Source organism: Taudactylus pleione, unplaced genomic scaffold, assembly GCF_031769625.1.
Source record: "Taudactylus pleione unplaced genomic scaffold, aTauple2 ptg000201l, whole genome shotgun sequence".
NCBI classification, from domain to species: Eukaryota; Metazoa; Chordata; class Amphibia; order Anura; family Myobatrachidae; genus Taudactylus; species Taudactylus pleione.
In genome coordinates this window covers 14,604,442-14,618,055 of record NW_028284603.1, presented here as the reverse complement: position 1 = coordinate 14,618,055, position 13,614 = coordinate 14,604,442, and the positions used below count along the sequence as shown (strand labels likewise).

General features: G+C 41.4%; 1 protein-coding gene across 1 annotated transcript in view; it reads left to right on the top strand.

Moving 5' to 3' along the window:
* EPAS1 (endothelial PAS domain protein 1) overlaps positions 1 to 13,614 on the top strand; it is a 155,400-nt gene that overhangs the window by 465 nt on the left and 141,321 nt on the right. The gene's annotated exons all lie outside the window — the stretch shown is intronic.

The following is a 13,614-nucleotide window of genomic DNA, read 5'->3' as shown; positions in this document are numbered from 1 at the left end:
TTCAACATCATATGGTATCACTGTGTTATGCCTGTACAATTTGGGGTACATTGTCACCCTGTGTGTATTACCTGATAATGTACATCTTGGGCAATTTCTGCACTTGTCACAAGGTGCCCTGACTAACATTATACCGTGTCTCGCCTGCATGTGTCATCCTTCTGATCACTGATAATTATGCAACTGAATAACTATTAAAACTTTCTTTTATATCAGCCATTATATTTAAGGTCTATACATCATAATTGACAATGAACAATTGCAGAGTATGCATCAGTCACATACAGTAGCATGCATCAGTCACATACTATAGCATGCATCAGTCACATACAGTAGCATGCATCAGTCACATACAGTAGCATGCATCAGTCACATACAGTAGCATGCATCAGTCACATACAATAGCATGCATCAGTCACATACTATAGCATGCATCAGTCACATACAGTAGCATGCATCAGTCACATACAATAGCATGCATCAGTCACATACAGTAGGATGCATCAGTCACATACAATAGCATGCATCAGTCACATACAGTAGGATGCATCAGTCACATACAATAGCATGCATCAGTCACATACAGTAGCATGCATCAGTCACATACAGTAGCATGCATCAGTCACATACTGTAGCATGCATCAGTCACATACAGTAGCATGCATCAGTCACATACAATAGCATGCATCAGTCACATACTATAGCATGCATCAGTCACATACAGTAGCATGCATCAGTCACATACTGTAGCATGCATCAGTCACATACAGTAGCATGCATCAGTCACATACAATAGCATGCATCAGTCACATACTATAGCATGCATCAGTCACATACAGTAGCATGCATCAGTCACATACAATAGCATGCATCAGTCACATACAGTAGCATGCATCAGTCACATACACTAGCATGCATCAGTCACATACAGTAGCATGCATCAGTCACATACTATAGCATGCATCAGTCACATACAGTAGCATGCATCAGTCACATACAGTAGCATGCATCAGTCACATACAATAGCATGCATCAGTCACATACTATAGCATGCATCAGTCACATACAGTAGCATGCATCAGTCACATACAATAGCATGCATCAGTCACATACAGTAGGATGCATCAGTCACATACAATAGCATGCATCAGTCACATACAGTAGGATGCATCAGTCACATACAATAGCATGCATCAGTCACATACAGTAGCATGCATCAGTCACATACAGTAGCATGCATCAGTCACATACTGTAGCATGCATCAGTCACATACAGTAGCATGCATCAGTCACATACAATAGCATGCATCAGTCACATACTATAGCATGCATCAGTCACATACAGTAGCATGCATCAGTCACATACTGTAGCATGCATCAGTCACATACAGTAGCATGCATCAGTCACATACAATAGCATGCATCAGTCACATACTATAGCATGCATCAGTCACATACAGTAGCATGCATCAGTCACATACAATAGCATGCATCAGTCACATACAGTAGCATGCATCAGTCACATACACTAGCATGCATCAGTCACATACAGTAGCATGCATCAGTCACATACTATAGCATGCATCAGTCACATACAGTAGCATGCATCAGTCACATACAGTAGGATGCATCAGTCACATACAATAGCATGCATCAGTCACATACAGTAGCATGCATTAGTCACATACAGTAGCATGCATTAGTCACATACAGTAGCATGCTATATGATAAGCTGATTGGTAACATAGTCATGCCATAAGCTAGCACACAAGTTTTACAACTGCTTTACATAGCACCTGCCTGCATATGTGTGCTTTGCAAAGTATCTGTGTATCTTGTTATGGGTCTATTGGTAATTTCTATCTATCTATCTATCTATCTATCTATCTATCTATCTATCTATCTATCTATCTATCTATCTATCTATCTATCTGTGTTATGTCCGTTTAAATATATTGCACAATTGCAAAAAGAAAAGTAAGCTTTAGACGTAGAAGAGGAAAGCTGCTCATTTGTAATAGCAGAAATTAGTGGTGTACACATTTGCAGGAGACAATCATAGAGGCTGCAGCTGTTTCAGAAACGTACACTTTACACTTATGAGGACTGGTGCTCGGAGCTCATAAGTGGAGATTTCGTGTCAGTAAACTGTTAGAGCTTTGATTGAGTACACAAATTATTTCTTGAAAAGGTTTATTCCAGTGTGACAGAAGATGTAAATGATTTGTGCAAGAAGGCTACTTATTAAGAAACGGGTAACACTTTAAGATGAGACGTTTAAGCGGAGAAACTTATAGCTCAACTTATTGGCTTTTTAGTGTATGCAGGTCAAGGGTTAAATGGGGAATGTTAAATCACTCCACAAGTGGTCACTTACACTCTTTATTCTTAGTGATACTTCAATAGAGCTGTATGACACGTCTGTCACCTCCCCAGTCACTAAAGTACTGAAACTCTCATCTTCTAACTAGGGACTGATAAGAGTTGTACAGAAAAGGTCTCACCGGTCACTTGGTCTGTTGTGAAGATATTGGTGCTCTCTGGAAGCCAGCCAAGTGAGTTAGGATTTTAATGCTAAAATCATTCTTGCTTATTTGTCCAAAAACAAAATATGAGACCGGTTTCAGAAAACTAAAACCAGACTCCTGTTTATTATTATTATGCACAAATAAACCAAAGTTATTTTGGCATTAATGTCCTGATTTCATTTATGCTGGAAGAATCTGTTGAAAACATTTATATAGTTGTTTATTAGTGTTTTCTTTTTTTTATACAAATAACCAAATGTGATTTTAGCAGTCCATGGTCCTGTAGCTATGTTTCAGCTGCAAAAATGGCACTGAAAATATCAAATAAATCACTGACACTATACCCGACCTCTCACATTAATGACGGTTTTTAGATTGCTCCATCCGAGCACCAAGGATCTCTCCTGTCCTGCAAGAATCTGTCCACAAAGTTCTGCTTTTTCAGGTTTTGCTTTCTCCTATCCTGTTCTGTGATTTTGTTTATCACACAGCGATTCCCAGGACAACAGTTAACATATGATTTTAATAAATATTATTTTAGCCTTCAGATATTTGTTAATGACACATGCTCACATGCATCAGACATATATAAAAATAATTATCCGATATCTATCTTAAAGAATAAAAAAAAATGCGGGGCGAGACCCACTCACCCCCACCCACCACCCCTGTAGTCATAATAAAGGAAACCTGCTAATGGGAGTTTTTCCGCTGGGGCAGTTTCTTTCACAGAGACTGAAGTCTGTAGCAGGAAGACTTTGCTAAATAGCCCAATAGCCTATTTCCTTCCATTCAGACCAGCCCAAGTAGAAGTGTAGCACAGTCTTCATAGGGAATTAAATAAAGATTCAATGCATTTTACACCAAATAAACATGTTAACCAAATATTAGCTTTTGTTGGTCTGCCTTGAACGAGCCTGATTTTAGGCAATATACGATTGGTTGCTCTGTGCAGCTGTACATTTATACTGTCCATTCCATGCTAATAAATTGGATGTGTAGTTTATACTGTTGTTCGCTACGTCAGTACTGACTAATGTTTCTATTAAGAAAATTGCATATCAGACATAATTACAAGTTATTGGTTGAAAAACTAATAAAAAATATGTTCTATAAAAAAAATAGGAAGTATTAATGGCAAATAAGTTACATGTTAAAGCTCAGGAACATTACACTTGTGAACAGTGATAAGATGTATTGAAAAGCCCATTCATGCAAGTGCTATTTGCTATTTAGTATAATAAATATATACTAAATAGCAAAAAAACAAACTACTCAAAAATGTTTTATTAATATGGCCTGCCACTGTCATTTTAGTAAAGTTTTAAATAGAAAATGAAAGTTATTCCTGTGTGAATTATAACCATTCAATGTAGCTAATACATAACTGAGAGATTCCTCATTTTATCCCTATAGAGAGATTGTTTTAAGTCATGTTTTTTTTTACCATTATGGCAGCTGCCGCAAAATGTACAGGAGTGATAAGTGCAGGACGGATATATATATAATATAGTTTCTGATTTACGCTTCCATAAGCTTTCTTTTAACTAGAACTTATTTTTATTTTAATTTTAACATGGAAAACGCATGAAATGAGAATTCTAAGTGTTGTATTGCAGATCCCACAGGCACACATGTTGCACCCGTAATGGCCTGTAATTGTGTAATTGCACTTGATGACAGAACTTGAGACAGTTAGGAAAGTTGATTTAATGAAATTAATAAAAGTTAGCAGCAAGTTATGTACTTTATAACATAACATATAAAACCTCTAAAATGGACTTTCCAGTAATTATGTCATATATCAGTAGAATACACAATCTATATGATACTCAACCTTTTCACAAAACTATATACAACATTTTGAAAGGATTGTAGTGCAGTAGTGCATGGAGTAACTCATTTATAGCTCCTTAGCTCTTTGTCAGTATGTGCTATATTTGCGCTATTGTTCTGGCTGTGTTGCTTGGTTATTGTGTTTGGTCTGCGTGTTGTGGGATTGCATAGGTTAGAAATGTGTTTTCCAATTACATACATTTACAATTTTGCCATTACTCCCAATGCATTGCTTGTTCAACCCACAGTTAAATAACGAAATAACTCAGGATAGTTCAGGGGGTACAAGACCTGTATTCACTTCTGTGATATTTTAGAATGTTATGTTATTGTAACACCCTGGTATTGCTCAGCATTGAATGCTACCATTTACAAGGTACTGAAGAAATCAGGGCCTTTTGCATAGTTCACAGTGTGTGCAATGCCTTGCAAATCAGGGATTGCCTTATATTTACCCATATATTAGGCATGTAAATGGTCACTAAAGCAACAAATAGATAATACGTTATAGTAGTGCCTCTATCCTACTCAGTCTGGTTATTATTCAGACCTAATGACCTCACAGAAGAAGAGATACTGGTCACGCTGACGTAAGGCCTAATGCAGAGCGCAGTCATATTAGGTCACATTATGGGGACAGCAGCTTTGCTTATAAGACCACCTGTATACCTATCACTATGCCTTGCGGTTTCTTCCATTTTTACCTGTACCCCATTCGCCTGCCCCCGTTTCCTCATTATAGAAAATAAGGGAACCCCATCCCCTGGATTTCCTTGTAACCTGTAGACTGTGTGAGAGCTGTATAGGAGATAAAATTAAGTTGGTAAAATGAAAGGTGTGTTTTTGAAAAGTGGACACTTCACAAAATAAGTGTTTAGCATCACTATGTAATGAGTGAATTGGCGATTGTGATTTTACAATCATACCCTGGAATCATTTGGGATTATGCTTTTGTCTTTCCTTACACTTTATAGAGCGTGTTTTAATCCTTACCTGCCCCGATGATCTTACAAATGTAACTCTCTAGCACATAAGACATGAGAACGTTCACTTCTCAATATGTTTTTTGTACTGTGGGAGAAAATTTCCTGTATTTATTGATAGTGTAATGGGTATTTATATAGAAAGATGAGATTTGACATTGGCGCGATATCAATCTAGATACAGGCAACTTTTATGGAATCTGATGGTTGAGCTTCCTTTCGTTCAGCACAATTGTCTTTATGAAAAACGAACAGTGATCGGTTAGATCCAGTTGCATTAGATCCCATTGATTACTGTAAAGATTGGAGATTTGCATGATTTACATAGATACACCCTGAAATTACAATGTCACTAAATATAAACTATAAATCTAAAAAAAAATATCTAAAATGTATCTTTTTACAAATGTTAAATATAAATGTAAAGTTTTCCCTATATTGATATAAGTTACTATGTTTGTTTCTGTATATAACTTTGCCAACTATCTCACTGCAAACTATTCTATTGTTGCAGTCGTTTTTGGAATAGTTCACATAGATAAATATTTATACAATTCAATTATCAATGCACAAGTTGCAGGAACCTAAAATAATTAAGTCCTTATCTTATGTTATCACAAACTTGTGCAAATGTTGCATTGTAACTTGAATTTTCTGAACATTTATCTATGTGAAGAAACATATATTATATTTTATAATTAAAATCTGAGTAAAAGCATAACATAAGTAAATGTACCCTATCAAAATGCAATAACGGGACTGGTCTTTTGGTTACTTTATCTGCTGGGGTTTTTTTCTCTAGTAATTATCAATATCTTTTGAGAAGCAGATATTTCAGTGAAGTTTTCAGGTTATCCTGGATTGTATTGTTAATTGTATTGATATATTGACTGTATACAGATGTATCCATTGCTATCCCATTGCAGTATGGAAGTAACAGTGTTAGACATATCACCAAAATAAACCTCCAGGTTGGTCGGAGAACAGGTTTAGTTAAGTTGCGACTCCCTGAATGTTTCTCATGCCTGCAGTCATGGAACACTGAGACTTGTGGTGGTCTGAGTAACACTGGTTAGGCTGAGTTTTGTATTTGGTATTTAGGATACTGAGCTGAAATCAGCATTGCTTTAAAGCCACCATATATTTCTTTCTGGCCATAGGATAAAAAGGGTGGCATTGTTACTAGTGCACTTATTTTCCATTTGAAACACATTCACCACCTTCTATTTGTCTATTGTCAGCATTCATATAAGTACTATTTGTACTCAGGATTATTATTTATTGTGTAGTTACTAGGTCACAGTAATGTTATTAGTCTCGACAAACCGCTCTAAGATGCTTAGTGCATGCTTCATGTTCTTATTATTAGGCATGGAACATGCTAATTGTGGTAATTATCTGCAAACAGATTTCATTAATTTCCATGGAGGAGCATGAAGTAGACAGTGTGAAGCCTCTAGATAGGGCTCTCATCAGTGTGATATGATAACCGGTTGCACCCATGTTAGCTGAAGCTTGCTCACGTCCATATTATGTTTATCAAACCTTCTAGAGGTGGAGGTGTTTCCCATAACATCAAGTCAGATTCTAGCTATTGTTTATCTAAGACTTTCGATTAAATAAGAGCTAGAATCTGATTGGTTGCTTTGGGAAGTACCTCCACTTATCCTATTTACTTCAGAATTGATGAATTTTCCCCCTTTGCACCCTAAGATTAAAAGATCTACGACCCTAGCCGCAATTATCCTTATATTCCTGATTCATGGTCAGCCTATATTACAGGAAAATGAGCACTGAGTTTAAGATTCTTGGCGTAAAAAAGGTGACTGTCCTGGAAAACCAGTAACGCATATTCCTGTGCCCTGGTCCTGTGTCATGGTCTTGGTCCTGTGTAATATTTGTGCTTCTGTCCATTCTTGTCCTTTTCTGATGGAGTCGTTTTCTCCTGGAGTTCCATAAAGCATCATAGATGTCTACATCAAGTTTTTTCTAATGTACTCAATAAGGGGGGAATTCAGTTGTTTTTATTGTGGCTTTAGCTAATGGGTGCCCTACGGAGCAATTCAATTGTTGCTCCGATCAGGCGTGAGTGCACACATTTCCGCTCGCAGCCTCCTAAAGTGACAAGTAAAAATCCTGCAGTACAAATGCTTCTGTGATGTTACATACCCATTTTGTAGAAGTGTACAGAGCTTTACAGTCAAGCACATGCATTTGCGGGCCAAGATGGTTACATCTGCGTTGGTGCAAAACGTGAGAAGTATGTGTTGGGAAATGTGTTTGTGCACTTCAGTCAGTGCAATAACAGTGTTTAGACACCGAAAAGTGACACCAGTCTATGTCCCCCTCAGTATCATGATCCATTTAAGCCATACATTGATGATAAAATGAGTAATATTGAGAAGTTGTTTCCGAAAGACTGGGAAGTGTGTGTTGGAACACACTAATCTGAAAAGTAGCCATACTAGAGCACATAAACAATATTTACTAAAGTGCGGGTTTTCAGAAGTGGAGATGTTGCCTTCTAGAAGGTGTTGGATAAATGTTAAGTAGAATCTGATTTGTTGCTATGGGCATCATCTCCACTTCTAAAAACCCGCACTTTAGAAAATATACCCCTATGGATCAATTTTTACTAAAGATTGCAAGTTACAGATAAGAAAAAAGTGCATGGTGCAAGAGAATTTATTCAGCACTAGCTGATGCACCCGTTTTCACCCGGGTAGACCTTAGATATTTACTGTTTCCATTTTCATCTCACCACTCCAATAACACATTAATCCTTCACCTCTATAGTAAGCAACCCCTCCCTCACTGGTATAGTAAAACATGACCCTCCCTGACCTGTGTACTAACACATTCTACTTCCTCACCTCTGTAGTAACACATTTCCCTCCCTCAACTGTATTGTAACACATTCGACAATCCCCTTCTTCACCTGTGTAGAAATATAATCCCTCCCTCACACCTATAGTAACACATTACCCTCACACTTGTAGTAACTTACTCCCCTCCCTCACCTCAGGAGTAACACATTACCCCTGCTTACTCCTGTTGTAACACATTCCTCTCCCTTGCTCGTGTTGTAACACATTCCCTTCCCGCACCCCATAGTAACACATATAACATCATACCTCCCAACATGACCCTCTCCAGTAGGGACACAATGCTCAGGTCCTGGACTTCCCTGGTACTTTATGATTGGTGGCGGCTCCATAGGTGTGGCTGGAGCACAGTCCAAAATTCAAATAGGGGAGTCACACCAACTACCAGTGAGTCCCAGCCAGTGATGTTTGGCAGTGTGTGAAATGACAGTTGGTGTGGCTCCCCTTTTTGAATTTTGAACTGCGCTGCAGCCCCACCTCTTACCTGGGAAGTCCAGGACCAGAGCATTGTGTCCCTCCTGGAGAGGGTCATGTTGGGAGGTATACATTCCCCTCCCTCACCTGTGTAGTAACACATTCCCTTCCCTCACTATTCAAATAGGGGAGCCACACCAATTGGCAGCACTTGGGATGACAGTTGATGTTTGAATATGAACTGTGCTGCAGCCACGATGAGACAGTCAGGCAGGACATTGCACAGGGGGAGGAAACATTTTAGCCCTTTTCACCCCCTTAGGAGTCGAATTTTGAAAAAATGTCTTCTTAGTGGGCAGTTACATCATGGAAGGAATATACTCCCCGATTTTCATGTTTCTAGGTCCAGGAGTTTGGGCTGGGCGTTGATCAGTCAGTGAGTCAGTGTGTGAGAACATCTGATTTTATAGGTATATATATATAGATTATCAGGAGGATGTTTTTCTGGACTCTGACCCAAAAAGCTTACAATCAAAATGGTATATTGAAAAAAATACACACTAGGGTGTGATTCAGAGTCGCACACTGCTGCGTCCACTTTAGCGTGTTTTGCCGTAGTCGTGTCTGCGACTTTATGCTAATGTTAGTAGTAGCCCTTACCCTGAGAGGAATGAGCAAGGACTGAGACACCCACTTTGTGCGTCGCTGCCATTGGACGCACCATTGAAACTTGTAACTGCCCCATGTCAGATGCAGAATCGAGTAAGGCCTCCTCCATTTTGAGTGGTTAAGCGTCTGAATTTGCAAGCAGTTAACCGTCAGGCCCGCGACACTCCATCAGACTACGCAACTCCCTGTATATGAATAGACACCTCCCAGTCACAAAGGGAGCCTCAGCATATTTCCAATACTTTGCCGAGAATGTGCCTCTCAATCGTTACCTCTCTGTGTGTACACACCGTGTGATGAACGCACTGTGTGACTTTTTAGCGATTTAGAAGTGCACATGAAAAACATCGACCATTTGCGCAAATATCGGCAACATGAGTGCAATTATGAAAGTAAGGGTGCAATGGAATTATTGAGTGCAATAAGTCTAGATCAGTAGTCTCCAACCTGTAGCTCGCAAGCTACAGGTAGCTCGCGGTCTTAATTCTGGTAGATCACCTAGCTGCAGTACTGCCGAGTCAACTAGGAGGAAGTGACCTCTGATGTGTGCTTCCCCGTCGAGCATCGACGCCATGGATGGAGCCACAGGGAAGCACGTCAGGTGATTTCCGCAGCCTCTACAGCAATCACCTGACGTGCTTCCTCCTGGTTCCACCAACGGCGTCTACTCTACGGCGGAGTGAGTGACTACCGCCCAGCCCTGCCTGAAAATCACACTGCAGTTTTTCATTTTTATTAAATTACCTGCAATTGTTTGGTTATTAGCCAGATTTTTTTTTCTACAATTTTAGTAGCTCTTCAGGAGGTTTAATTTTTCTAAAGTAGCTCACACCTCAATTAACATTGGAGACCACTGGTCTAGATGTAATAATGTTAAAATGGAGCTTGAGTCTTCAGGGGGGGAGTGTGATACAGAGGTAGGGAGCAGTGAGTGAATGTCCCAGATTTATAGGTGGAAATGAATGAACAATTATGGGGAGGAGCAGAGGAATGTAATGCTATGTATTATTATGTATGAAAGCATGTAGAATTACATTGTAGTAAGATTGCCAGGGAGCCAATAGAGGAGAGCAGGGGCAGAGATGGAAACAAAGCACAATAGATATTTCTTGCAGCTTTGTCAATGAATGGTAAGGGGAAACGATGGAAATCATGGAGTAAAAGGTTACAGTAGTCAATATGGGAAAGAATTAGGGCAGGAATTAGTGTTGTATGGCTATATGAGAAAGGAAAGGGTGTATCTTATCAAAGTTTCAGAGGATTTGACATAATTGTGTGATTATTTGAATGTGGGTAGTGAAACAGAGTGACAAAATCAAATATAAAAAACAGGACGACAAGCCTGGGAAACTGACTCGTCAGTGTAGGTGATGACTTTACGTATGTTAATGAAACTTCATGTACAGCAGGGGTGGGGAACCTTTTTTTCTGCCGAGGGCCATTTTGATATATATGTAACACTATTTGCTGGCCTGGTTTAGGCCATGCCCCCACTGCGTGGTCACATGGGGGCGGGGCCAAAATCGCCGGTGATGACAGCAATGCCCGTAGCATCCTGAGGATGCTCCGTGGAGCTGTAAGGGCAGCGTTGTGACCGTCTGAAGCATCCTAAGGACGCTCCAGGTGGCACTGCTGCATAGATTCTGGCTGCAGGGTGCCATTCTAGGCACCCTGCTAGCCAAATGAGGCTAGCAGAAAAAAGCTCTGAGGGCCAGACCAAATGATACCGAGGGCCTTATATAAGGCCCCCGGGCAGGAGGTTCCCCATCCTTGATCTACAGGGTCCAGAGAGAAAAAAAATAAACTCTGTTTTATTAAAGTTGAGCATATAGCCTTGGAGAGCCATCCGCTTAAACCTGATCAGTAATTAGTGATTCTTGTCAGTACTCCAGGTGCATAAATGTCATAATTAAATCCAATGAGCTACATGAGGAAGCCAAGTCACCGCTTATAAAGCACTGGCCCTAACAGTGATCCCTGAGGTATACCAACAGATAATTCCATGACAGCTGAAGATTACTCACTAAAAAGTGATTAAAGTGACAAGAGCCACAGAAGAGCAGTGTTATGATGTGAGAGTCATACGCTGTGCCAAATACTGCTAAAATGTCCAAGAAGATTATGAAGTACTGTCTATTAGATGTAACCAGGTAGAAGAGAATCAAATAGGTTATTGGCATCTAAAAAGATGTTGTTTAGAATCTGAGGGCTCCAGTATGTTATCATAAAGGGTGAACTATAGGCTGGTATTATAGCATATGTCTACTAGGTGAAGTGTTTTGCATGATTTAGCTACATACACAAAACCAGAAAATCTGTATTTGGTGCCTTTTGGGGATGTCGAGGTTTAATGCACAAGACAAAAAAATTGTGGGTGGAAGTAAAAAGGAAATATATGATTCATCCAAAATTGAAGACTGAGAGGAACATCTGATATAATAACATAACCAAAGGCATCAAGTTCATAGGCAAAAGGGTAAAGAACTCTTATCACATATGAACTTTTATATACCGCTGAAAAAAAGTTTTGACATTGCTGAGTCATATAGACAAATAAAAACATTTCCTGATCCTCAAACCATTTATTATTACTTAAAGGTTAGTTACTATTACATTTTAGCAAAGTACTTCAAAGTGCTTCTCCCAGCTAGCCATGCTCCAAGTATCCGTGCTATGCTGGTCTAGTTCTGTAGCAATCTCTACACATATTAGCCCTGATTCCGAGACAGACGCAATGGCGATATTTTTGCTATTGCGCATGGGTGAATGCAGCAATTGCAATGCGATTATGTTCGTACAGAGGAATCATTTGCAAAGTGAGTGACAGGTAGTCAGCATATGACAGTGGTAACTGGGGGTGGTTAGAAGAACGCAGATGTGTCTGACCGTTTAAATGGCGTTACATGGGCGTGCATAAATTAGTCATTGTGTTCTCCTGCGCAGCATGAGAGCTCTCTGCTTGTCAGGAGAGCCGCAGTGGTTGTGGCTGATAAGACTGGACTGCTTGTTGTGCGTCAATGCTACGAATGTTTACTCTGTTGCATGTCATCGGACGGATATGAGAAGGCAGCAGTGGGCGTCCCTATGCTCGGCTGTGCTTTGGAACGCATTAGCTTATTTTAGCAACTATGACCCGTGAGATAATGTGATTGCGACTAGAGATGAGCAGTTCGGATTCTGTGGAATCCGAACCGCTTCGAACATTGGGGATCCGAGTCCACCCGAACCCTGTTTGGGTGTTAACCGTCTAACTCGGATCCCCGTTCGGGGCCGAACGGCGGCCGCCTGATGTCGGATTCTCACTAGAGAATCCGACATCAGGGCTCCTATTGTGTAGGGCAGAGAGCGCTGTGATAGCGCTCTGCCCTACACAGACACAAACACACAGCCGCCAGCGGCAGCTGTGTGTTTGTTACAGCAGCCAATGAGAGTCACACAGACTCTCATTGGCTGCTACACGGAGGGAGCCGGCTGGAGCTCACACATGAGCTCCGTCTTCCGGCTCCCTCCTCAGCCTGTGACAGCAGAGCAGACGGCGCGGGAGCGGGGATACAGGTAAGTTTTTTTTTTTTTTTTTTTACTTGTGCAAGGGCCGGGGGCGCTACTGGGGGGGGGTCTGCTACTGGGATTGCGGGGGGCCATACTACTGGGGGGGCCTGCTACTGGGGGGCGCTATAGTACTGGGGGGGTCTGCTACTGGGGGGGCTATACTACTGGGGGGGGTCTGTTACTGGGGAGGTCTGCTACTGGGGGTCCATACTACTGAGGGGCCTGCTACTGGGGGGCTATACTACTGGGGGGGTCTGCTACTGGGGGGGTCTGCTACCGGGGGGGCCATACTACTGAGGGGCCTGCTACTGGGGGGGCCATACTACTGGGGGGGCATACAACTGGGGGGGGCTTACTACTACTGGGGGGGGCATACTACTGGGGAGGGGCTTACTACTACTGGCGGGGCATACTACAGGGGGGGCCATACTACAGGGGGGCTACTACTGGGGAAGCCTACTACTGGGGGGGGCCTGCTACTGGGGCAGCCTACTACTGGGGGGCATACTACTGGGGGGGCCATACTACTGGGGGGGCTGCTAATGGGGGGCATACTACTGGGGGGGCCTGCTAATGGGGGGCATACTACTGGGTGGCATGCTAATGGGGGGCATACTACTGGGGGGGCCTGCTAATGGGAGGCATACTACTGGGGGGCGTTCTACTGGGGGCACTGCATAGGGGACCCTACTACTAAGGGGACTGCATAGGGGGCACCACTGCTGGGGGCATTGTGTAAGGGACACCGCT